This window comes from Coenobita brevimanus, chromosome 65 (assembly GCF_032717465.1).
Source record: "Coenobita brevimanus isolate Jiangsu-jjx chromosome 65, ASM3271746v2, whole genome shotgun sequence".
NCBI classification, from domain to species: domain Eukaryota; kingdom Metazoa; phylum Arthropoda; class Malacostraca; order Decapoda; family Coenobitidae; genus Coenobita; species Coenobita brevimanus.
In genome coordinates this window covers 51,633,550-51,661,226 of record NC_137018.1, presented here as the reverse complement: position 1 = coordinate 51,661,226, position 27,677 = coordinate 51,633,550, and the positions used below count along the sequence as shown (strand labels likewise).

At 39.9% G+C, this 27,677-nt stretch overlaps 3 non-coding genes across 3 annotated transcripts; 2 read left to right on the top strand and 1 right to left on the bottom strand.

Annotated features, from left to right (window-relative positions):
* The first annotated feature begins 19,593 nt into the window (after nucleotides 1–19,593).
* On the top strand, nucleotides 19,594–19,665 carry TRNAD-GUC (transfer RNA aspartic acid (anticodon GUC)). The gene has a single exon. It is a non-coding gene; the product is annotated as a tRNA-Asp (tRNA).
* A 600-nt stretch (nucleotides 19,666–20,265) lies between these two features.
* On the top strand, nucleotides 20,266–20,337 carry TRNAD-GUC (transfer RNA aspartic acid (anticodon GUC)). The gene has a single exon. It is a non-coding gene; the product is annotated as a tRNA-Asp (tRNA).
* An 857-nt stretch (nucleotides 20,338–21,194) lies between these two features.
* TRNAG-UCC (transfer RNA glycine (anticodon UCC)) lies at nucleotides 21,195–21,266 on the bottom strand. Its single transcript has one exon. It is a non-coding gene; the product is annotated as a tRNA-Gly (tRNA).
* Nucleotides 21,267–27,677: the final 6,411 nt, after the last annotated feature.

Genomic DNA, 27,677 nt, shown 5'->3' with positions numbered 1-27,677 from the left:
GGAACCAAAATTTATTGCCACAAAAATAATGATTGTGTTTATGGTTGCTTGAGTAGAGGGTAGTGGTGGCTACTATGCATTATCTATTACATATTGACCCCATATTGCCAACTCTCCATCCTGAATGTCAAGCTGTAACAAGGGGTTAACTATAGATTATGGTGCTAGTCATGAAAAAGTGTTATGGAATGATGTAGGAGTTATTCTGCTATTAAGCTGCAGGAAATGATCAGCACAATGATGAAAACCTCTGCCAAGAAAAAATGGATAGAAAAATAAGGCCATGTAAATCCCAGAAGGAGACACTACAGAGTGGGAATTGAGTCAGTGTGGTGAAGGAAATTGGGGACTGGATTCACTGACAAATTTTTGATTAGTTGCCTTTTGTGGCTGTGATTTGTTATTGTATGAAGAATGGGATGTGGGAAGTTTCTCGACTCTCCTTTCCTTTGTCCTTATTGCAAAAACAAATTGTTTTTATGGCAGAGATTACATCGTAAATTTGTGTGTGAATTTCACCCTGACTTGCACTTAAAATAACATCAGACTGTGTAGAATTTCCTTCTCCTGTTTGTGGTTTTAGCCCACCCCTTTTGTCATTATCATCACCACCACCTTTATCCTGACTCATTTTCACTCATCGTATAACATTTCTCTGTAATAAGTGTGGGTTAGGATGATGATGATAATTATGATAAGAGATCCTTGTAAGGTCTTTTATTATTTGAAAAGTTGGAAGGTAGTGATGATATTACTGATAAAAATGTAAAACTGAGCCAGACTGTAACATCACCAAAGTCCAGGCAGCATAAATTTGCAAACTTAAAAAGTATAGTTACTTACATAACGTACAGTATTTAAGTACAGCACATAACTGGCCGACATAGATAAATGGCAATGAAAGAAGGGATAAGTAGATGCTACAAAGTCATGGTGTGTAGGATTGGATGAGTTGTATAGCGTATAGGAAATAGCAGTTACGCAGAGCACCGTGTCAGTTTTATCATCGGATTGGAGCATTGTGAAGTGAGGGACAAGTTCCTGGTGAAGTAACATTAAAGTAACCAACCTCTGTTATCTTTTTCAGGCAGTTGTGACTCACTGTTAAATAATTAAGGTCATCTAGTGTTAGCAGGATTAAAATGTGAGAGTTGCCCTGACCATGATTGAGCCATCATATCAAGGTGATAAGAGTACAGAGGGAAGGCCAGGAGAGTTAGCAGTCAGAGGGGAGGCTAGGAGAGTTAGCAGTCAGAGTGGAGGCCAGGAGAGTTAGCAGTCTAAACTGTATGAAATAACTGGATAGTCAGAGTGAACCCCAAATGGATTTGTACCTTTATGACTTCTACGAGCAGAGGGGAGACCAGGAAAGTTAGCCTTCTCAGCTGTGTGAAGTTACTGCATAGGCTGAGGTAACACTGAGCTGACTTGTACCAGTGTAGATTTTTTGCCAAGTGGTCAAGAGGGCAGAGGAGAGACTGAGAAAGTTAGTGATGTAAGCTGTTTGAAATTATTGCATAGCTTGTCTGAGCCCTGAACAGATGTATACTATGAAAACTCATAAGGACTGCTGGGTATGTATGCCACAGTGTTCAGACTTAAGTACATCCAACTAACACTGACCTAGGTCCTTCCTCCTATCGGGCACAAGAGAGTCCCAAGCACCTCTCTCTTTTTTATTTATTTTGCAGACAACCTGCATATATTCCTTTATATGTTGTGTATGGCTTCATTTATATGAACATAGATTTCATATATAACATACAGGAGAAAATTAATGTGAGATTCCATAACGTACAAGGGAAAATTAACATGTGCAAAAATAAACTGGTAAGGAAGAGGTGTAAAGGCGCCTCCTGATGTGACAAGATGCAGGCCTTAATGTGATCTCAGCCAATGTAATCGGAGGCACCGCATAAGCAGAGTGTACAGTGTATATTTTCCCATCGCGTTTTCCCGTTTGCCATGCTTTCCCTGGCGAGCTTCATGTTGGGAGGGTGGGTGTGTGGGGTAGGGTAAGTCTTGAGGCCTGTGTTGTCATTAACTAGGGAGGTTTTCTGGTACCTCTTCCTCATCAGTTTAGTTTTGCATTTGCTTGGTTTATATACTTTTTTTATTTTATTTATGCAATCAGTATCAGTAATGAAAAAAAGCACAGAAGAGTAAATAAAACAAGTGCAGAAGATAATAATAAATTTATCTTAAATGTTAGGACCAACTGCCTAGCCCCGGGCTCCTGTGCTCCTCATTGGGCAACATAGGAATGGATGATGGATGGATGGATGGAAAAAAAAAAAAGTATAGAACTATAGTAAATAAAGAAAGAGTACAGAAGAGAACAGCAAATAAAGTGCAAAAGAGAATAGTAAATACAAAAAGTACAGAAGAAAATGGTAATCAAATAGAAAAATTAAAGTATGGCAGCAAATACCGTACTACAGATTAAACCACAAAGGAAGAGATACAAGCAGCCTCCCAAAGTGACAAGAATATCTACCCGAAAGTGCTACAAGGGGTTATGCCGAATTATTGAATGGCCTGGTTAGGGTTATGCAGTGTACTCATAAATTATATTTGTAACCCATCTGTCTCATGAAGAAAAGTTTTTAACATTATTTTGAGGGTGATGCAGTGAGTGTATCTCTAGAAAGTTAGAATAAATTATTTGATGTACAGTATATTTGTAGCAAGGTATGTAAATTTTAACAATGGAAAACATCAGCTGTAGAGTAGTATATAGTGTTTTTATACTGTATACATTAAGGTTTTTTACACCAGCATAGATATGACTTAAGTGTATATCCATTGAGCATATTGTTGTCTATTAGGAAAAGGTAGTAAGAAGTTGGGTGTTCACTGATGGTAAAATAGACCAAGCTTTTCAAAAACTCTGTAAAATTGTGGTATAATTTTGAAAGCCTTATGAGGAGCTAGCTAAAGAGAAGTAGCAATGTTTGAATTCTGATTTCAATTTGATATTTTGATTGGTCTGAAAATGTCAAACTGACAGATCAAACAGAATGGCCAAAACCGAACCCTAAACCTAATCTTGTCACACATCACAGTACAGAATGAGACAAGGAAGAGTAACTGTGAGCTTTAGAGCCCCAAGTAGCCTTTGCCAGAAGAGGGAAAAACAAGCTATGAGTTAGAAGTAAGTGATTGGCGTCAGTGTGCGGAAACCTTGTGTCTGTTACTATACAGTATATGACAGGCAGTGTAACTTTTGACATGTGGTGTGCTTGTTGCAATAAGGTTTCCCAACTATTCTAGGCAGCCACAGGGGTTTACTAAATTTAGCCATAGTAAAAACAACTGATCCCATTGTACCCCATTCGACGTGTAGGGGTCTGAAGCTTGGCAACCACTTCAGTACCTTTAAGGATAGATGATTAGCCTACTCCCCTTGGTGGCATTAAAGGATTGAAAAACATCCAGTCATCTCTTGGGATTGAACCTATGCAAGGCCATAACTCCCACTGAGGCGTTGTAACCACTAGACCACTGTAGTAAAAAGCTCAGCTGATAAAGCAAACGTACTTTAGCAGACCTGTGACCTGACTGCTGATACACACACACAGGGAGGGGACAAGGCTCCGGCATTTCTTATGTGACGTCAGAACTTCACACGCACACTGCCACCTGTTAGTGATGGTAACTTGTAGTCAGACTAAAAATATTATGGCTTTAAAAAGAGGAGTTGCAGAACAGTTTTGAAATATTTCCCAGACTGAAGATTGATAGTATTTTATGAGAATTATGTGAGAAGAGAGAGAGAGAGAGAAAGGTGAGTACAGTACTGTGTAAGACTTCATATAGTTTTCCAATGATGCACTGCCAAGCAACTTTATGTCATATCCAACAGTTGGTCCACGTAAAGGCAAATCAATATCTGTATGACATCTGTACCAGAGTTATGTAGCTTCATACTTATACAGACCAATAATATGCCTCACAAAACCTCAGGCTTCATAAACTAGCCATTTTTGTAGATCCCAGTCTTTAGAACTACGGAGAATGTTGTTGACGTTGCAGTAGAAACGCCTATTAAATGTCGTACATTTAAACTGAGAGTGTGGAGGTGAGGACAAGCCCCTGGTTTTTGACAACAATTTCAAAAGTACGCATTGATGACTGAACATGTCTGACCTTTCTGCATCATTGCTGACTACACCTGGTAATGTGAGATGCTGGTTGGTCCCATTGAACATTACAAGTGGTTCATAAATACCTGTCAGATAGTAGGAGCTTTCTGGCATCTTCTCACACTTAGTTTTGATGATATAACCATAAGAGTGTCACCCTTTCCTAAGACAAACTTCCAAGGGCCTGCGGAACACAGAACGAACGCAACCTTTTTGTAAATATGTACCTAATTGCTGTAATATACTGAAGTAGCAATTTTCACTATGTGGATGTTTTTTGCAATTTTAAGCAGGTAGATGTTAAGGCATTGAGTGTTTTTTAGTTTTTCACGGTCATGACAAAGTGTTGACATTAGCTGTAGTCTTTTTTGTACGTCCACAGACCTCCACCGCCGCTGCCAGCCTTCCTACCACACGCAGACACACATCACGATTTTCCCATGGGATTTTTTTGGGGAAACTTAACGCTTTCACAATGATGATATCCCATTCTAGTTAAGTTTTGCTGTTGCCAGATGCTTATATTTCAAAGTAGGAAAGTTCTCACTCTGAATGAGCTATTGAAGATTATATCTAACCTCTGAAGTTTAAAATGTTTTTCCTACTCTAAATAGAATTCTTGGAGATGGCAAGAATAATATACTATATTCTTAACCTTGGCGACATCCTAATAGCATTTATTCATGCTCCTGTATTTCCAGACAGTTTTTCACATTAGGAGATACATCTCAAAGCGGGATAGTTAGATATAGATTTCATTAAATCATTTGGTATGAGAGGTCTACGCGAAGTTATATAAAATGTTCTGAAGACAGCAAAAAAGAATACATAAAATGAGACATCACCATATTGAAGGGGCTAACCAAAACAGTCAAGGACAGTTGTATCTTTAATTTACAGAACTTTGTTTAAAAGCATTAAAAAAATTATGTAATTCGGAACAAGGTTGATGTATTAACCACTGGCATGAGATAGTTCATTAAATTTGTCATAAAGAGTATTCAGTCCAGAGAATTTGCCAAATAGAATGTGTTATTGGAATGCAAGAGTGGCTGGTGGTTAAGGTTGTGGTGCTGATAGGCTCGTATTCTTGGTGGCCAAGGAAGCTCCGGAGCACCTCTTGTCTCCTATTTGTTTAGGCATAGGGATTGAAGGTGGGTGACATACTTTTTTATTATATTCTTGCAGCCACTGTCAGCGTAGGGAAGGTTTCTGGTATTGGAGAGGATTATTAATGCAACATCTTATTTCTTCAGCTCAGAAAGCCTTTCCTAAGCTGAATGAAATTGTTAGGAGATGGCAGGCATAAAATGAAAAGGATGCTCAGTGGATTAATATTCTACTGTTCATTGTTATGCACAGCACAGTAAACCCATTTTATCACAAACCTTGATATACTAAATTTCAGCATTTAGTGTCTTTGAAGCAGGCAAGCAATCTTCTCAAACACTGAAAAAGGTTTGGTATGTACAGTGGATACTGCCAGCTGATCAGCTGACCCCATGGCAGGTTTCCTTGAGTTGTGCAGTACTGTTTGAGCACACAGAAAATTAAAACACAACATTTGAACATTTACAGTACTGTAACACATCTAACGAACTTTGGTACATGTTGAACATGAGTTAGTAAATTAAAATAACTATCAGTCATTGGATTTAATGAAGCTTTGGATTTAACAACCCACTGTTACACTGTGAACTTGTTACATAGAAGGTTTACTGTATGTTGAGATGAGAATGATAGGAGTAACAGACAGGGGAATATTTAATTACCAATATATGCAAAATAGATGGTGAAGATGGAGGTGCTAGTGTGTTTCTGAAGCTTCTGAGAATATGACCAGTAGTGTTAAGACCGACTGACAGACAGACAGCAGGAATAATGGCGTGCTAGACCCTTACTATGCTCAACAGTATCATTTATATTAACCCCTTCAGCCTGGTGACCTATTTTTGTATTTTATTCATCCTACTTTCTGTTGATTTTACTGAAGTTGGGAGAGAGAACTTGTGCATCACTGAAAGGATGAATCCCCTTAACACAAATAATATACACCACTTGATAAAAACATTCTGTCAGTGAGAGCAGTTGTTAAGGGGATCATGAAGGCTGTAGCAAACTTCCCCAGCTGATAAACTCTCTCCAAAGCTGAATAAAATCATGTGGAAGTAGCAAGAATTAAAATAAAAATACGCCATTGGACTGAGGGGCTTAACTAGATTATTATTGTAAATTATAAGGGGTCCTCGACACTCCATTTTGTATCTGTGATAATGAAAAATCATACAAAAAGTTTAATAATATTGTAAAAGTCTACGACAAAAACATTAATTTGTAGTCTTTAAAGAATTCTGCATTATTGCAAAATGTTATGTTTAAGTAGTTAGTTATATATCTATCTATATCTATCTATATATATATGTATATTTTTACCCCACCAATCTATGTTTTCAAATCTGTTTTAGCATATTTTTATTATCAGTTTCTTTATAGTTATAATTATCGTAATTTTTATTGATGATCTCGACCACTACATCAGGGAGCCTCGGTTGGTGGCATCTGGCACAGTTGGTGGAGTTTGACCCTCAGATTGCCAGGAATAAAGGCATCTGATGTGTGTGTGAGCAAATTCCCATATGACTACTTGATGTAATACTTATGCCTTCCACTATTAGGGTTTCTCTCAAGAGAGTAAAATCATCTGGTATTTTCTCAGTAAATTTTTAAGTGCACCAACAACGGTGAGGTGGTTACCTGACATAAGCCTTTGATTGTCAGGGTTGCAGTAGCATATTGAAAACCCTCATTAAGTATCTCCTCTTCTTGATATTCTCTTTTGCCAGTAAATTTACAGAAAAACTTACCGTTTAAAGTTGTATTGCTACCTATAGAGTTAAGCTATAGAAATATGCCAGTTTCCCAAGTCTACAGTACCAGTCATATGAAGAAAGGGTATTATAGAGTAAATCCCTGAAATTTAAGAACTTCGTATCTGAATTGAATATTATACTTTAGTAGATTTGTTTTGGCCATGAGAGGGTTATTGATCTTAGCTTCTGTAGGGCCCCCACTTAAGTGTGCCTCTTGCTGCCAGCATTATCCGGGGTCACATAAGTAAACAGTGCCCCACTTGACAAATCTTGGGTCTTGTTTATTGAGCTGCATTCTCTTTGACATGGGACACTTTGCACCACCTTTTCCTGAGCAATGTATTTGGCCTATTACACCTTTCTTTTATGCTATTTACCCTGTATATCATTTTGTTTTGCATACTAACTATTAATATATAGTATATATACTTTTGTATGCTATTTTTCTCCTTCTGACATTTATTTTGTAGATGACTCCTTAATATTCTCTTGTATATATATTTCTTCTGTGTACATTTAATTTTACATACTGTACCTCAATATTGTCTTTTATGCTGTTTATGATATATCTTTGACATTGACTTAATTTGTATCAGTAACATACAAAAGGACATTAAGATGCAATAGGCAGGATATATTGCTGAGGATGAGGTGGTATGAAGTCTCCAAGGTGAATGAGAGTATGGCTCACTGGAAAGGGGGGAGAGATGGACGATAATTTTGACATTTTGGAGAGAGCTAGAAAGTTTTGTTTAGACCTGTGAAAAAAATAAAGTGCATGAACATTTCAATTTGAGGTTTATAGTGTAACTTTGTGAATTTCAAGTTTTAAGTTACCCATAAATTTTGACAGTTTGGCTTTGGGTATCATCATTTATACACAACGGTTTAGAAGCTTTGATGAAACTATAAATAATGTGGGTGATTGTTAACCCCTGCAGTCCGGTGTCATTTTTTTTTTTTTTTTTTTTTTTCTTTTGATTACCAAATTGATGATTGATTGCAGGGAATGTTAGATCTCTTGTAGTGATGGGAATTATGGTGACTGTATGAGACTTCTCCAATTTGAAAAAGTCTCTCTGAAACTGAATAAAATCATCACACGGTAGCGTGGATGGAAATGAAAATACGTCATCAGAGTGAAGGGCTTAGGTTTAGTTTTGCACCGTTGTTTATGGATATATACACAACCAACATAATGGGACCTGAGCCACCTGTGAAAGCCATGTATTGTACTTTTTCTTTTCCTTCCTTGCCAGAGTTAGTGCTGAAGGATGGGAAGGTTAGGACTGAAGTATTTTTCAGCATCTCCAAGGTTAGGGCTGAAAGATACCAAAGTTAAGAGTGAAGTGGCTTTCATGGTTAGGTTTGGTCTTGTTAAGTGTAGTTTGTGTAATACCCATAAATAAGGCTATGCAGCTAAGCTTAAATCTGATGACGGATATTATAGCGTGTTTTTGCTCCCAGCAGATAATTGTATTCAGCCAAGGAGAGACCTTAAATTGGAGGGGTTATATTAGCCTTCATTAACCTCTTCATTACAGGAGACCATTCCTAAGGTGAATAAGATCATCTTGAAATAACAGGCATAAACTAGAAAAAGTATCATCGGATTGGAAAGGTTAATAATCACCAAAAATATGGATGTGGAAGGGAAGCTAAAAGTCCTGCTTATTTTTGTACATAAAGACCTTGACGGATCCGAGTGTAACTTGTGCGTTGGTGGTTCACCCGTGTGGATCATTGACAGGTGTGTATGTTTTTTTTTTCTTTCTTTTTTTTCTTGGGACGGAGGAGCTGTTCACTCGTGTGTGTTCAAACTTAAGGTGTAGATAGATTTAAAGAAGTGCATTTGATGATAAGATTTCACAAGAATTTTATATTGTTGTAGAAAGAGTAGGTGTAAATGTGTAACTAATCTTGTAATTTTTTGTTCTTTTCATACCTTTTATCAGATGAAGTTAATACCCTCTTCTTTTTAACTTCCCACCTCCGTTTTCTTTTGCAAGGCTCGTGCAGCCAGCCAAACCAGTTGTTATGTTTTTGTTGATTTTTTCCTTCTTTTATCATTATTTAGTTTATTTGCTACTGCTGAAATACTTCCAGTTATCTCTAAGGCTCAATTTTTGTAGTTTCTTCCCATTGTATTGCTTTGACAAATCCAGAAGTTTGTTGCAAAAGGAGGACAGGAATGGATCAACAGCCAGTTAATTATGAAGTTGGTTGGACCTCGTATTTTTTCACCTGGGCAGTCTTTAGATTATGAACATGTTTTTAGTGAGTGCTTAGTTTTATTTTTGTTACTTGCTTTTTCAATATGTAGAGTTGTTTATTGGAGCCTTTAAAGTTTTATACAGAAGTGGTGCTAGTGTGGTAAAATTGGCTAGTAGTAAACTTGGTTAAATGAATAATATACAGTACTGCTTTTATTTTTCAACAAAACTAAATTCAGATAGGTATATGTGAAGCTACAGAATGTGGTGAAAATTTTTTGGCTTATCAGATGGAGCCAGGATTTCCAGGGCTTGAATAATGAATGAATGGAAGCATGGCCCATTGAATTGGACAAAATTTGGCTGTCTGGACATTGCTACTCCTCACCCTGCCCTAGGCTGGGAGAGGAGGTCCGGATGATTATGATGGTGACTAAAATAAAAAAAAATATTCCAAGTTAACCTCATACAGTGATGTCGTAGTAGTTTAAATTTGCCACCACCAGACAGTGTTGTTCACAGCAGTGGAGAACTCTTGTAGATTAGGGATTAGAGAAGGGTCATCCTAACCCCTCCAAAGTGAAAAGTCTCTCCAAAGATGAAGAGGACTGACTGGTGATAACAAGATTAAATGCAGAAAGTGTAATCATAGTGAAGGGATTAATGTTGATATGAATGGTAACATTGGATCACATCAGAACCCTAATGAGGTTTGGCTGAGTCTAGGCTGTTGATACAGTACTTTTTGTTAATACAGTATATAGTTCGTAATTTCAGACTAATTCTTTATTGTCCCATCAGAAGCAAAGGAGCCCAGGACTAGGCTGCTGAGCTCTGGCATTTAAGGTGAGAATGATCAGACCCTCATGATATCATTTCAGACTTTATTGAAATCCTGATGAGGCCATCAACCATTATCCCTGGCTGTTGACTCCCTCTGGTCACTGGAAATGCAACGGACTCTATACGATGGTAGTCGCCCCTGCCAGATTATTTTCACTCTTTTTATTTTTAGTTACCATATGCTATTATTTTGTATGTGGTTATTTGCCCAGTGCCTGACTTATGTAATAGATACAGATAACAATTTTATTATTTGTGTACACAGTATTTGTTGTGGCATCGGAGCATTGTACAACTTTTTTGTTGCATATTGCAAATATTTTAAGCACCTTTTTTTTTTGGTACGTCTCTGTAGCTGTATTGAGATCGTACATGACTTTTTGTTTTCTGTACAGTCAGGGACAAAGTTTGCCTACTGTTCCACTGCGTTTACTTCACACTCATGGGCTCATCCATCACTCTTCATCCTGATACATGATATCATGGCTCATCGTCTGCGGGCGGAGAAACAAACCAAACATCTCTTAGATGAGGAATCTATCAGTCGAGAGGCAAGAAGCAGAAGAGGTGAAATATCATGCCAACTGTTGCCAGCAGGAATATATACCAAGTCCTTCTCAGTTTGGGAATATTGCCCAGCAGAGGAAAGCGAGGAGCAGAAAAGGTGAAATACTAGGCGAACTTTTGTCTGTGAGTGTATGTGTGTCCTGAGTTGAAGTGGCACTGACTATGGGACATCTACCTGAGTGTGTGTACTGTGTTGGTGGTAGTGGTGGTGTTAGTGCTGTAACCGCCCACCTTACATGTCTTCCTTTTTGTTACTTCATACCACTGGATTTCACTCCTAACCCTTTGACTGCCTTTTTTTTTTTTTTTTTTTTTTTTTACAGTATTTCCCTAAGTAAAATTCACATGTGTACCAATAACAAAGAAACAGTTACATGAGATAGTTTTAAAGTTTTTGAATGCTCTAATAGCTGCATAAAATCATCTGGTACAGTATTATCCTAAATAAATTTCGTAAGGTTTATTAAGAGCAGAGATAAGCTTACAAGAGATAATTTGAAAGTCTTTGAATGCTTGTAGGATTTTTCTCTTTAGCAAAATCTTTCATCATTATCCTCAGTATAGTATTTGCACCCAGAGCAGTCAAAGGGTTAAGCAGTATGACCTCTGTGACTCAGTTGGTCATGGTAGGTCAAGGTGGTCCCACACTACCATTATACCATACTGTACTCCATTGGTCCGGATACTGTACTAAAATAACCACAGAGAGCATTGCGTGTCATCACATTACCAGATCTTGTCTCTGAACAGTACTGTACTTTTATCATCTGCTCACTGACCCTCAAGTTTAGGTACAATAATTTTATCTTCTGCACGTACAGTTGCTGTTGATAATCCATTTATTGAACTTGTTTGGGATGCTGAACTAGGAAAGCAAGATTATAACTCTTCTTACCCACTTGAATATTACTTCTTGGTTTGGCAGGATCACAGTACTGTAGGTTCTGATAGTTTGGAGACTGTAAATGAACTGTTGACTATAGCTCTACACTCTCAGCTATAACTGTCACTCTTATGTTCTATTTCTATATGTAAATGGGAAAAACTGCCAAACTCAGTGGAGGGTGTAAGTAGTGTGAGAGCCACCTTAGAGAAGTGCTAATTGAGGGAATACAAAATATGGTAGTTATTTGAGGAGTTACCAGCTCATGTGATCTTGTTCTCTTTTGAATTTTATGCTCTTTGTTGAGAAATCCAGTGGAGCTTACAAAAGGAAGAATCTTTGTGTTATATTTTATTGCAAACTATACGAATTATCAGTGTTTGGTTTGGCGCAGAAAACAAGTGGAGATACACTGTTTCTATTCTTTGAGGTCCATGTGAAAAGGAAGTCACATCATTGCAGTGAGATGTGGTAAAGGAACTTTGGTAAGAAGTTAGTGATGAAAACAAAGATGGCCTCATAGTGAGTTTATTCTGGAAAAAAGAAAAAAAAAAAAAAGCTTATCATTGCCAAGACTCTATTACATTTTGTGAGTTTGTGGGAGTTACTACGTGGACCGTGAAGAGTAAGGAGGTAAAGCCACGTTTACCGTAGTACAAATAATTTCATTACTCTTTATTTTGAAATTAATGTGAGCTGCAAAGTGAGATTGTGTTACTATTATTGTTTTTCTCCGCAGCCGAGCCTAAGCCTTCCCGGCCTCTAGTTCGGGACACACCTAGCGCTGAGTAAATGGTTGGGATTTATTGTTTTTTTAGCTTTTCTCTATTTTACAGTTTTACCATTGCCGTCATGATGGAAGAATACCCAGATCATTTATAATAACATGCATGCAGTCAGTATTGAACAAACAGTTATACATCCTTCTGAACAACCAGCAATAGTGACAAAGCCAGTATTACTGCAGAATATGGTACACTTATGCCTTGGAGGACAGAGGCTGAAATGTCCAGTGACTAGCTTGTATAGTTTCAAGTACGTTAACCCATTGAGCATGGGGACGTCACATTCCTTTTATCCTTGCCATCTTCTGATGAGTTTATTGAACTTAGGGAAGACTTTTTGAAATGGAAGTGGCATATATAGCCTTTACACACACCTCCAGTATGATAGGTCTTTGCCAAGTTGAATTAAATCATCCGGTAATGATCAGAATAAACTAGAAAGGACGTCACCCAGATTGAAGGGGTTAAGGCACAGTTGTATTTCTACCTCCACACATCATCATCTACGACACAAACCAGGACCATCAGCAGCAACACCCAGCGTTGTCAGTTTGGAGCACGAATGTACAGTTTATATCGGTGCTCTCAGCTGCCACGTGATAAGACTGTGAATCACATTAAAAAGACACACATAGGATATATATTATGCCCAGTCCAATCTAGTCCAGTGCGTACCACAGAAAAAAACAGTCTTGAATACTGTATTTTATAATGTATTGGGCATCATATGTAAGAAGACCCAGAGAGGGCCATATGACTGACTGTGATTGAGAAATATAAATATAAATATAGCTATATATATATATCTAGAGATATTTATGCATAATAGGACTATTCTTTTAAAAAATCATATAATTATCAAGAAATTACCAAAGCTGGGTATTCTGTTGTTTTTACCACATTAATTTTTAAGCTGTTAGATGCATAGCAATGTACACAGTAATTTGCTGAGTTAATGATCCAATTTTGTGGATGCGGTTTTAAATTCCTAGTAGTACCCTATACAAATTTTTTCTTGGTAAATTAAGATTGGGATGGAATGACTTTTTTTTTTTTTTTTTTTTTTTTTTTTTTTACATAACACAAAGATGTATCATTACATGCTAAACAGTACAGTGTTTTAGTTATACTGTACCTGTATTTACTCAGCGCTGAGTGAGCTTGGCCACGGCAAACTGAACTACAAACTACTGCTAAGCAAACATTACCTGTATACCTTAATAATTCTTTAAATACAAGAAATAATTTGCATCATGAATAGTGTTTCTGTGTCCTCACTTTGCTGTTGTTGTCAGGGCACTGTGTAATATTAAGGGAGATTGTACATCATCTGACCTCCTTCTTGTTGCCTGCTTATTACTGAATTCATTTGGTCACGGTAGATATAATGTTGGAAGTGAACCAACTTGAGAATAATTCCAGTTTTCTGCATAACCACCTTAGATAAGAATAATGGCATAGCTGTGCATTGGTAAGCAAAGATATGTGATCAATAGACTGTACTGTACAGAGATTTGTTAGATTTATGTCAATTAACTCCTAAAGTGCATAATTTCTGAAATATTGGTCGGAAATCAAAGTTTTGGTGAAGATTTTTCGTCACTGCAAAATACCCCACCTACTACGAAGTCAGAGAGAAGGTGGAGAGATGATGACTATAGGATGGGATGGATTCTAATTCACATATTGCTGTGACCTTGCAGACTACACAATGCTGGGTACTGTAGCTGGTGTGGCAGGAAACATATGCATTTTATTCCTTGTTTCCTAATTGATTACCACTCCAGTCTGGACATGTGGGCCAAAGCCAGCTCCTGTGGTTCCTCCCGAAACACTAGCATTGGTTGATCCTCACCTAGAGGAACAGGGCCATTTCCACAACTGGAATGAAAGTTGTGGGTGCATAAAATTCAAGGAACCATAGCTATGAGGTTAGAATGAGTATCCTTGGTTACTAGTCAAATCAACCCTCTTGATTGACTACACCTGGCCACCAATTGAGCCAAGAGGGGTCTGGAATCTTGGGCAGGTTACAACAATGCACTATGGCTCCTCTGCTCATTGTGCAGTATCAGCTCCTTGACATTTCAGTTGTTCTGGGTGAGCGACGCCTTCAGGAACGCATCCAAATAGTCGTTTTCCTGCGTTCATATTTGATGGGAAAGTCTGGAACAATATTCTTTGATCTCTGGGTCATGAACTGAATCTAATTGGGTCATGAACTAAACCTAATAAGACAAAGCCTTACGTACTGTACAGTTCTATCCAATCCCCATATCCTCCTCAGAGGTACAGCTGATGAATAACTTGTTGTCTATGCTGGAGCTGTGAGTTGAGATGCTGCTGCTAGAAGTAGTAGTACTGTATTTGTAACCCCAGGTTCATTTGAATGCGAACCCAGTAATCTGCATTCTAAAGCTGTCCCCCTCCAGTAGTCCTCTTTTAGGGGATAGGGAGGGAGATGGGTCGCGTTTGCATAACTAGGCAGCGGAGCTGCCCAGTAGTCAGTGCCACCGCATGAAGGTGTCCCCATCCAGCCCCATGCTGCTCCTAAATGATGGTATTTTTAAGTAAAAAGCATAACCATGGAAATCGTGCAGTGTCGTGGCAGAACACTAGACACTCTCAAGCCACTACTGTATAGCGCTCTACTGACAGTGCTGGCTATCTTTAGCTGCAAGGAAAGATATCTGCCAGGATGCCATAAATGATAACATCCGAAGACAGGAAAAAGGGACGAGACTTATACGGTTACAGCTCTTCCACAAGAGGCTTCAACCCTGCCATAGATGCTTTCAGAAACATTACCACAAGAACCTTAACAAATGCATACAAGAAGGGTGCTTGGGCTTTATTACTCATATACCGAATGCCACTCAGAGTAGAGTGACCGGTCACTGGCCTTAAATGTCTGTACTATCATAAACAGCACTACTCTTCCCAAAGGACATTAAAAGATTGGATGATGGGGATTATGACTACAGAGGGCAACTTTTTTTTTTTTTTTTTTCCATAAACATCCACCATTACCCTAGCTGTCCTTCACCTGTTACAGAATCATGTACAGTAATATACGAGCCTACATTCAACAGTAGAAATGCTGCAGCTTTGATGTAGACATTCGTTCTTGTGTGATCCACATCTGACATGCAAATTTTGTTTCCAGTCATGTATCATCAAAATTTGTAATGCGTCAAGTAACTTAAAGCAAAACTCGGTAGGATTAGTGTAAAACAATGACTCCAACTGTCTAAGAATTATAATATTGTTTTTTACTTGAAAAACTAAAGAATTGGGACACAATATTTTTTAGTCCCAATAACCCTGGTAACGAGAAATTAGGCTCGTCCTCCTGTTGACGAAGGTGGTGGAGGTGGCGTGATAGCGTGGCCTGAGTGGCATGTGGCCAGTGTGCTTGTGAAAATCGGATCCAGAAACGATACCCAGGGATATATTGGACAGCAACACGGAGACAGAACTCGGGAGCATACCGGCGGTGGTCTTGGTGGCAGAAATTGGCGGATAAGGTTGGTGTTAATGTCATTTCATCAAATTTTTCTTTCCGTTCCTCCGTTTTCAGTAGCGTGCCTTGTATTTCCCAGCATCCATTAGCCAGAAGGATGTTTATGCAGTATCACATAGGCTTCAGATGCTAGAGGCAAGTTGTAGACCAGGAAGACAGGCAAAGGGTCTCACAGTTACCAGGGAAATGCTGATAAATAGTAGGTAATTCATTTTTATCCAGTCCTGCCCCACATTTCAACACTCGCGACTCGCTATGTTTTAGGGCCGCCGTCATACTTTGTCCCCTGTAAGCGTAAAATTGCCATCTTCCCATCTTGAATGTTGAGCTGTAGCAGATTAACAGTAGGATATGGTACAGGCTGAGGGAGTTCTATATATTATTTAATACTGTGAGCTGCCGGAACTAGGTGCAAAGGACGAAAATCTCCATAAAGAATGAAGTATAGCCAGGGAGAAAAGTGTGTTCGTGAGAGAAGAAATTTGACAGGAATTGTGACCTATTTTTACTTATGGATTCCAAAGTCCGTAATTTCCGAAAGTCCCAAAACTGCATAAAACTAAAATTGTCTGACTCGGACATGAAATCCTACGTGGTCAATTTGTATGGGAGTAGTTTCTTGGATTTAGCCTTCTTGATAACTGATTCGTAATAACACCCAAAAATGAAAGTTTTAATCAGTTTGTCGCAGATCAAAAATAACCAGTGTAATTATTGTAACCAAACTTGTCTGGATTTTGAGACGTAGATGGCTTCCTCCGTGTGGGACTCTGAAAAATAAACGAAGCAGTTATTCTGAGGGAGTTGAAATGCGAGAGGAATTTATGGAAGAAAAAGATGACGATTTTTATTAGACGGTACACGTTGCAAAGCATAAAACCAGCGAAATTCATGAATGTACTGTCCTAATAACTTTCTACCGCTTGGTGTGTTTCTGATGATGGAGATTTACTGTAACTCGCCATATTAATTCGTCACAGTTAACTATTAGCTTCTTCGTTTGGGTTTCATAAAGATTTTAGGTATTAAACGTATGAAACTAGGCTGATCTAAGTATATATATATTTTTTTAAGTCTTACGGTGGATAGATGGAAAATACTACTACGTGTTCCCTGCTGCCCAGTTGCATGAAAGACTACTTAAAATATTATATCAACGGTAGATGTTATATGCGAATGCTTGCCAGTTCTGCCTTCCGGTAATTTCCAGTGATGATCAGGATTATGCTCTTTTCACTTTGACCTAAAATTGCAATCTCCTTGTTGAATGCCGCTCTGTAACAAGATATTTTGACAATCATTTTGCTAGTAACGAAGAAGTGCTATGGAAAATATTATGTAGACACGTACCGGTAATTTTGTCTTTGTCAACGAACTGCGTGAAATAAGCTGCAAAAAGACGAGAATCTGAACGAAGGTGAAGGAAGTATAGTGTGTAGTGAGCTGGAATAGCCACTTAGCAACCGAACTGATTAAACTTCGAAAATTGAGACAGTGAGAGAGAGAGAGAGAGAGAGAGAGGGGCTGAGAACTTACGCATTTTGGAACGTATTTTGGTTTTCTAGCATGTCATTTTTACTGTTTTAGTTAGTTTATGCGTTTGGTACGATGATACATGTTACTGTTGCAAGTTGTATTCAAATTGCAGATAACGACATACAGCGGAATATGAAGATGTGATATTGCAAAACGAATCTGTAAGGAAATGCAAAGAGATAAGCTTCTGAGGATATGCCAAGAAGGGCCGCATTTTTTTTTTTTTTTTTTTTTTTTTTTAATTTTTGAACTATTCCATCGATCATAATGCATTCTGTATCAACCGTGCGAACCTTCATGGGCTTAAGTTGCTTGTATATTTTTTGTCTGCAGTCATACCTCTCTACTTTTCACAGCCTATAAAAAATTGAATAGCTTATCGGTATTAATGTGAAATGATACGCGAGAAACAAAATTATTTCTGATGAAAGTAAATCGTGTGGGGACCTATTTTTCCTGGATATTGGTTCTTGAGTACGATAATGATTTTAACACACACACACACACACACACACACACACACACACACACACACACACACAGTGAAAACACCGTATTTATGGGAATTTTCGGTAACCACTGGCCCTAATCTCTCTCTCTCTCTCTCTCTCTCAGTGTTACGGCCCTAAAGTATAATGCATGTGTTAGGTGAGCCTCTGAAATCCATGACGTCATTCCTACGCCATGCAGCGTACCGGTCATCAATTCAAACCACTTTCTCACAGTTTTCCTAACCTGTGAAGTAGTACTGTCATCCATGAGAGGGAGGCATACTGCGCACCACATGCACATCCTCCACACGTGATCACTACACAGCCTGCACACTTTGCACCCGGCAACAATACGTGACCCCAGCTTCCTGTCTAAATCACAAAGCGACGCTAGGAGGGGCTGAGGCCGGAGCCAGTCGCTTGGTGCCAAGGAAATCCACGAAGCGACGCCATGAGGATCGCTCATGCCGGATCCAATCAGATCGCGGAGTTAACCACTAAGCCATGCTATGAGGGTCGGAGATGCGCTTTCCAGTAACCCACAACCAGAGGTCCAGCTACCCATTTACAGACGACCTAGCCGTGGGCACGCGCCGCCAAAGGCGTACGTTGGCGTCAGGTGTATAAAATGCACAGGGGGCGTTCCGTAGGTCTGCTTCCCACGCCCCACCCTGTCGAGGCAACGGCTGTACCTCTCGCTTATACGCAGCCGGTGGGCCTGGAACACACACACAATGGTCTCCTACCTGCCGCTACTTGCCGGGCCAGGAACACATATACCCCGGGCAACACTTACGCACCTATCACCACCCTGCACTTACTGACTCCCGAAATACTTATCCCCCCGCGAAGTGATCGTTGTCATGTGCCTCGTTCCAGCACTGATATTCTGTAATTCTCTCGTGTCAGCTAATCGCGAATGTGATACAGTGTTGGTGATCTGTTACTACATCTGTTAATACACTCCTTACTCTCTCAGACTGAGTTTATTATCCCCGTTGTGAGTATCGAACATTTATACAGTAGCGAACCAACACGCAGAAGCGCTATCCTTTAGCAAAAAAGCTCACCACATACCTGACATATCTAGAAAAACGCCACACAGGGCATCCATTGGCCCACACTACCCTCCTCCTAACCCCTCTATGCCTTTACCCCTCACCTTTTCACACGCTTTGCAAGGGAAGGATTTCGTTTAGCCTGTGGACGAATCTAAACAAACAAGCCTTTACCGAAAGTGTCTTATAGATATTCTTGACACGTCCTTCTGTCATATTAACAGTAGGTTTAAGATTCTGTTTTTTACTTATATCGTCAGTCATAAAGATACCGAAAAGCTCTTAACAAATTCTTGGTTATCATTTGACCTGGGCAAGTTGGCGGATAGTCAGTGTCTTGGTAGAACTAAATTACCATTGCAAGTACATATTACTGTCTGATTGTAGAAACAGTAATGAGTCGACAAATCACATGTATCCGTTGAGCTGTTAGGAGGTATACGTAACCATGTGTATATTAATAGTGTAATAAGTAGAAGTTACCCTGTAGTTAACGTGATTTGAGCCAATTTTCAATAACATGTCCGAAGTACAGTTCTATACCGTACTGTATATTCAAAGCTGTGTAACTGTCGAGCTGCACATTCCCATATATTTGAAACTTAATTTTTCTTCGTTGTACGTTAGTTATTATATTCCTATGTTTTTCAAATTGTTTATAATAATGTAGTGTTCCCAGTCCTCGGTAGTATAGTGGTTAGTATCCCCGCCTGTCACGCGGGAGACCGGGGTTCGATTCCCCGCCGGGGAGGACAATCTTTTGGAATCATACATTTTGAACTGAGAATTTGTTACCGATTGGACTGGGAATTTGTTACTGAATGGGCAAAATTTTTGTTTATTTGGGAGGTGGATGGGTGGGGAGAAAGGAAAAAAAAAAAATGGAGGCGGTTGAGAGACAGAGGGAGGTGATTCTGAGACACCACATCCACCCATTACCTTTCATCTCCTTCACGTCTTTGTATCCCGCATATGATAGCTTATTAAATGCAGTGATTTGTTCTGTGGTACACACTTCATTGCAACTTGCCCTACTGAGGACTCGGTTACCGGTCTCTCTCGCAGCATGATGTATTTCGGTATTTTATTGTTGCTCCTGCCAGACGATTTTTTTCCCCAGCATAAGAGCGAAAGGGATTAACATACTGACAGCTGTATTTATCCCCTTCAATAAAAACAGGAAAGAAAAAAACCCTTTGGCACGGAATAAAACCGCGTGAGGTGGCCAGACTTAACACTGACGTCCTCGGGTGTAGGGTTGAGGCTTTGGAAATGTTAGGATTTGCTGGAAAACGATAATATTGTCAAATATTATAATAAGTTCGTAAAAGATGAAGAGCTTCACGCCGGTTCCTCGGTAGTATAGTGGTTAGTATCCCCGCCTGTCACGCGGGAGACCGGGGTTCGATTCCCCGCCGGGGAGGCAATGTTTTGCCTGCATCAGCACCGTCTGACGTGTATATATACAGTATATATATATATATATATATATAGGCTTTGTATTTTATTCCGGGTGGCGTCAGATTCATTTATTCACCACGAGAAACCTACATGAACAAAAATGCCAACTTACATCCCCCTCCCCAACCTTCCTACTGGAACTATTTTTAGTCATAACACTTAACTATTCGTTGAAATGATTCTGGTAATGTTTCTATATACGGTGCCTAGTTCTGTATCAGTGTCTCAGTCATAAGTTTAATTTCAGTTGCATCGGCTTCATTGCACTCATGGATGTGGTTTGACCAAAAACGAAACTGATGCTTCCCCTAAATGAAATATACGTCGGTCAACAGTTTATGGACAGGTAACAGGTTTTCAAATGAAGATTAAGCAGTTATAACACTGGTGTTGAGAAAGGGATCAGCCTTTTAGCCTCGTTGCTGTGCTCAGTGACAAATTCTTAAGTCATCCCTGCACTTACGGTACTTCTATTACTCTGCCTTGTTTCTAGGTTGTGAGATATATTCGTGGCATTGGAAAGTTTATCGGTGTTAACTCATATGGGTTGAAATGTAGCGTGAGGCATGATGGAGTCTGTAAGTGAGGCGAGCTTATTTATTCGCTTTCTGTGAGTGAGGCGAGCTTATTTATTCGTTACGAAAGCGATAATTTATTGATATATGGCTAGTTTGTATTGCCCTCGGCATCAAAATTTTGTATTGCCCTCGGCATCAAAATAACTATAAAATCTAACAGAACTGCGGTGTCTGTATCACACTCGTATACAGCAGGACCGTCAAACATTGCTATGAATTTTAGATGAAGGTAAAAACGGTTTGCGATGGCCGGGAATCGAACCCGGGTCAACTGCTTGGAAGGCAGCTATGCTCACCACTATACCACCATCGCCAGGCTGAGGGTGAACTGGTTTTGGAAAGTTGAGGAGAGTTAGGAGTGGGAGGGAAGGGTGTGGGTGAGAGAAGAGGAGAAAAGGGTGAAGATGGGGAAGGATAAAGAAGGGTTAGAGGATTACAGGCAGTGACGGAAAGACTATGAAGGAGAGGGGTGAGGTGGGAGGGTGAAGATGAGGGATAGGAGAGGTAAAGGTGAGGGGGGAAGACTGAACAGTGAAGGAGCAGAGAAAGGACGAGAGAGCTAATGAGGAGGGAAGGTGTGGATGAGAGAGAGGGGGGAAAGGGAAAAGGGTGAGGAAGGAAAGAAAGAGGTTAGGGGTGAAGGGGATGACTAAAGTGGAGAGAGAGAGAGTTGCAGCAACCCGAAAAACTTTAAAATTTTTGACTTCTTTTCGTATTAAATTACCGTTTTTTTTTTTTTTTTTCGTATCTAATAAATAACCACTGACCGACATCCCAACCTTCTTCAACATTTCATTTTAACTGATGGGTGACGTGGGTGTTGAAAAGTTGGTGCGATATGAAAGTTTTAGGTAAATTAATGGTTCTCAGGTACCGGGAAGACTCGAATGTTTCTGCTTATTATATTCACAAGTGTCTTGTCGAGCAAGTGATATGTCTACACGAAATATTAGTTTATAATTCGGCTTGAGACTGGAGTGGATTGACATGTGAGAAGTTTCAATTGAAGATAGAGGTGTGTAGTAATCAACAGTATGGATGCTTGAATTTGTTTTTTCCTGTTCTTGGATTTGTATTCTTGCTAAGGAGTTTATACAAGCTTTGTTTCTGTCCATGCACCATTTAGTGTACTGAGAAATAATGTTAAGATACTGACGGTCACAGTGATGACGGTATATCGCTGCTTCCATTCCCTAAGATGATCATGTAGACGGAGATAAATCAAAGTTGCCCCAGGTACAGTACGGTAGTTGACATACCTTGAATAAACCTGTATTCTGGGTGTGAGTTGAAGTGTAGGTGTGGAGTTCCGAAGCTTCAGTCTTATAGTCCAAAATTCCGGATCGAATTTCCATGCTTCAGTAACCCTTAATTAGACTCCCATAGGGGAAGAATATAAAAATACACCTCTCATCTTCCCTTGTGGACGTGTGTAGCTGGCGCAGTTTGATATATAGACGTTGGATTCATCTTTTATTAGTGGTTCCAGGTATGTAGTGAATGCGGTTCGTTTTCATTGCTGTTTCCTTATGCGTTTTGTGTGTAGGAATTGAATCATTTATCTTCATTCATCTGTAATACCGGTACCGTACGTGTTTCAGCCACAAACGTCAGAGTACTGGAAAGGCATCTTCTAGAAAGTTACTAGATTTGTTTAGATATTGGTTACTTCAGGACTATCAGAAAGGACTTTGTATTCATAACGTTATCGTTTGTCTACGTATTTAAGTCTCAGTGTTTGGAATGGTTGTGTTATCAATATTTCCGACGTATTTGAGTTTTAAGCTTGTGTTGGTGGTGATTGTGGCATTAGTGATGGTGGTTGTGGTGGTACTGATGATGGTTGTAGTGGTAGTGGTGATGGATATGGCTAGTGGTTGTTGTGTTATCGGTGATGGTGTTTGCAGTGGCAGTGGTAGTAGTAATGATGATGGTAATGGTGTTGATTGAGAGACTGATGTTGATGATGCTAGTGGTATTGGTGCTGGTGGTTGTTGCATAGTTGACAGTTTTATTGAGGTGGATGAAATTATTGGGGGTATTGGTGATTGTGGTATCGATGTTGGTGGTGGTAAGAGATGGTTAATTGTGTAACAGTGATCTTGGCTGTAGTAATGGTAGTGGTGGAATGGTGGTAGTGGTCGTTACGATGATGGGGTCAGTCAGTGGACGTAATTGGCCAGTGGTTATGATGGTAATAATGGGTTGGGACGTGTTGCTTGGGTGACATTAGGTAGGTGGTGGGAGGTGTAGTGTGAGATGTGGCAGTGTATGCATAGCTGGCTACTGAGGGATTATTGTATGGCGTTGGAGCATGAGGTGTGGCAGCGTATGGTTTTGCAGTGAGAGAGAGAGAGAGAGGTTGATTTGCTGCTGTACGGGACTTATATAACCCCACTTGGTTGTGATTGCCGTGACAGGTGTTTTTACCATGGCTTACAGTGGTGTTGTCCATGCAAGGCTGACAACACCAGGATGAAACGTGCGGGAGGGGACAGGCAGGAACAGTAGCACGAAACACAGAATGAGCATGACAGTATTCCAGAGTATGAGCAAGATGGCAAGTGGGAGGAAACGGGTATAATGCTGGGACAGGAAGTAACTGATGACGCTTCCAACAGACCCCACACCCAAGTTTCACCAGTAACAAGAAATTTTTTGTCAGCCGCCTTTAAAGACTCGCTGGTGATGTGCCCTCTATACGTACCAGTCCTACGTAGCAGACCTCAGCAGTGCCGTATCAGTAAAGCATATAAAGGGTTTAGAAGCTTACTGAACCAGCTGGGTTCTGCTACATATTTTTCGTTATACCCAGTCTAAAAATTCAGTGGGAGAATCCATTGTAGAACATGACCATGAACACTTTGGAACAGCTAAGGGCATTGAGGAGGACGATGCTTTTGAACACCGGGTATCTGAGGACCGTGGACAGGGGAGGAATGCACAGAGAGGAACAGACCAGCAAGTGCAGGTTGAAGTGCCTGAAATAGCCTTGAGACTCCAGCTGCAATGCGAAGAGCCAAGAAGCTGTGTGATGTCAGGAGCCCCTGTGGTTGTGGAGAACATTGCTTCAGTCACCTGTGGACTGTGATGGGTTGGTGTCAGATGCTTCGTATGGTGATGAGACTCTTCAGTTATTTAATGAAGAACACAACCGGGATATAGAGTTCTGGGTAGTGTAGAGAATATTTTAGATTTTTATGTCAGACTGAATGATGAAACGTTCTCCAAACGTAGATTCATTGGTAAACAATTATGAAAACACTATCCAAAATGGGTATTGTCAACCTCCACCTTTTGGTACTAAAGTACTGCCACCGGAGAATGTTTCAGAAAGAAACAAACACCCACTTTTGGGAACATATTACAGGTACCGGTACTGACATTGACAGACTGATTAAATATATGTTGCCATTCATTGAAATCGCTCATGGTCATAAGGTGGCTGGGACTATCACTAGTCCATTTCATCACAGAGCAGATCATGAGGAACTGCCATATGTGGTTGAAGCCAGAGATGAATGGGTGCTGAGTGGCACAGATCAACCCATTGCCTCAGCTGCAGCCACTGACAGCAAGAAAGCCACAGCCATGAGAGATATGGAGAGAGAGAAAGTGGTGTCAGAGAAGTGGACTGAATCCCACATTTCCATTGTGGAGGCTGTTGGGGCAGATGAAAATATACAGCAGAGGTTCGGTGATCAAAGGACACATTTGAATCAAGGCATTCAGTTTATCGATGAAGCTGCTGTTTGGGTGGATCAGGTACAACAGAGGTTACGTGGAGGAAGGACGAATTTGAATCCGGATGGTTGGTTTACTAGTGCAGCATTTGGGGTGGATGAAATGGGACAGAGGTTGAGGACAACCCATGAGATAAATGAAATGCAACAGAGCTTAAGTGGTGGTGGAAGGATGACTGTGAATCAGGGTGCATGGAGGAAAGAATTTGGTGGATCCATGGGAGAAAGTTTGGGAGACACATCAACATGGCCAGATGTCATCCTGCAGCAGTCAACTGGATGGGCATCAGGAGAGAAGTGTGTGAGTGTTGAACAAGGAGCGAGAGGGAGAGGAGTGTGTGTTCAGTGAGGAGCAAGAGGGAGAGCAGTATGTTTTATGTGATGAGCAAAAGGGAAAGGAGTGTATGTTAATTGAGGAGGAAGAGGGGGAGCAGTTTGTTTTAAATGCAGAGCAAGGAGAGGAGTGTATGGAAGTGTTGAATGAGAAGCAAGAGGGAGAGGAATATGTGAAAATGTTGAATAAGTGGGGAGGGGATGAGGAGTGGGTGAATATATTAAACGAGGAGCACTGGGGGGACAGAAAATAATTGGTACAACGGAAAAAATGGAAGACAGAGCGATTGTATTGAGGAGAAATGTGGGGGAGAAAAGGGGAGAGAAGATAGTTGCGATATGAAGGAAAGAAGGAGAAAAAGTGATAGGGAAAGGTTGAGAGGCGGCGAGAGTGATAGAGAAGATGGTAGGAGTGAGGAAGAAAGGAGGGGAAATGGTGAGAGAGGGAGAGAAAGGGTGAGGGAAAATGGAGAGTGAGGGGTATGAACATAAGCGATACAGGGAAAGGATGAAGAGCTTAATGGAGAGAAGTAAGAAAAAAGGCGAGGAAAGTATCATAGAAACGTGACGGAAAGAGTTAAGAAAAGAGGTAAGTGATTATAGGCACTTGATGGACAGATTTAGGAAAAGGGTGCGAGAGATTTAGGAAAATTGAGAGAAATTATAGAGGCTTGATGGATAGAGAGCAAAGTGTGAGGGATTAAGAAGCTTGGTAAGGAGATGGAAGAGAAATGTAAGAGATTATTGGTAATGATTACACTACAGTACAGTGCTAGCAAGGAGAAAAAGAGCAAAATGCAAATAAAGATGGGGAAGAGTGAATAGAAAAGACTGATTAAAAGGAAAGGCAAAACAGAAAATTGAACATGAGGTAATTGATAGGTATGAGAAGTGGAGAAGGTAAAAAAAGTAAGGAGTGAACATAGGAGCCAGATAAGAAAATGCAAAAAGAAAAATGTCCCCATTATCTCGCACAGTACTCTGTTCATACAACTACATCAGTATTAAAATGAGACTGATGCAGTGCTCCTGGAGCAGTCAGTAGAAATATTTATATTTTAAACTAAACTGCACACAGAGAGTGCACGCACTGCTTCATGATTGACATGGCTTGTTTGCCAAAAAGTAGATTAAGGAACTAGAAGGAACAAAAATTTGTGTGGTTCCATTTTATCTGTTCCATGTGAAGGACATGTCTGTAACTTCACATTTTGAGCTTGTCTGTCACTTACCTCCCTTATGTAGGATATGGAAGAGATGACTGTCTCTGACCAGAAAAAATTATCAAGCCTCTCTCAGCTTAGGAAAGTTTGTCAACTGGATGTGTTGATGGAACATTTGGCAGACATACATCCCTGAGTGTACATTGCAGATGTGGTATTGGTTTGTGCATAACAACTGAAGCTAAACCAATTTCTTGGTTTAGTCCAGGAAAAACATCAAACAGACACTCCACTGGGGGATGAAGGCTTCTTCCATCTTCGTCCACTTATTTCTTTGCTAGTGTCATCCATCCTAGCCATGCCCATTTTCAAGTTTCATACCACTTTTATTCAGTGACTGAAATATGTTACTGGGGAGATAGCATTAAACAAAAAGCAGGTAAGCCAGTAATGAAATGGATTATTTTATTTTTTATTTTTTAGTGGACCGAGCATTGTATTTTGACTCATTTGTAATATACTGTAAGATGTATGGACTGTCTAGATTATTATTATTATTATTTTTTTTTTTTTTTTTTTTTTTTTTTTTATACTGTACTTGTTACTTGACCCTCATAGGATGGTTGAGTTTTATGGCTTTCTCTTGGCATGCAGAGGTTGAAAGGTGTGAAAAGGGTTGATCTTGTTGGAGAGTCTCTGAGTGCATGGAGGAGTTTGTTATTTGGGGAACATGTTGTATGCTGGAAGTGGGCCTGGATTTAGCTCTGTGGCTAGGGTAAGGAGTGGTTGGAGAAAGTTCAGGAAGCTTTTGCCCCTCCTGACATCAGGAGGGCTCTCCCTCCTTGCTAAGGGGCCCTTGTATGCAGGATGTGTTAAAGATGTAATGCTTTATGGTAGTGAGACCTGGGCAGTAAAAGATGAGGACATTGTAGGTTCAGACTTAAAGAACTGGAAATTATTAGATGGATGTGTAATGCATCCTTGAATGAGAGGCCTGGGTGGGGGGTGGTTAGGATTTCAACTGAAGGGCTGAGAGGAAGGATGGGACTTGAAATTTTTTATTGTTGTGATGAAGAGGGGTCGATGCTTTGGGCATGTTGAGAGGTTGGAAGCTGAAAACGAGGTGTGGAAGGTCAGAGGTAGGCAGCTAAAAAAAAAAAAACTGCGATGGGGTCATAGAGTGTGACCTCAGGGATAAGGGACTAAACTGGGAGGTTCCCATAGATCGAGCAGTGTGGAGAGCTGTCATTAGGTGGCCAAATCTGACACTTGCAAACATGGTGGAGCCTTTATAAACAAAACTAAATAAAATGAAACAATGTGCAAGTGAATGTGAACAACATTAACAAGTTTTCTCTATTCATGTACTTTAGGCTATAATTTAATTCACATTATTCATGAGAGGGTTAGATTCAGGGTCCATTAACCCCTTTCTGTACAAGATGAGAAACAAATTTTTAAAAGTTAGTATCATAAGTCCTCGTA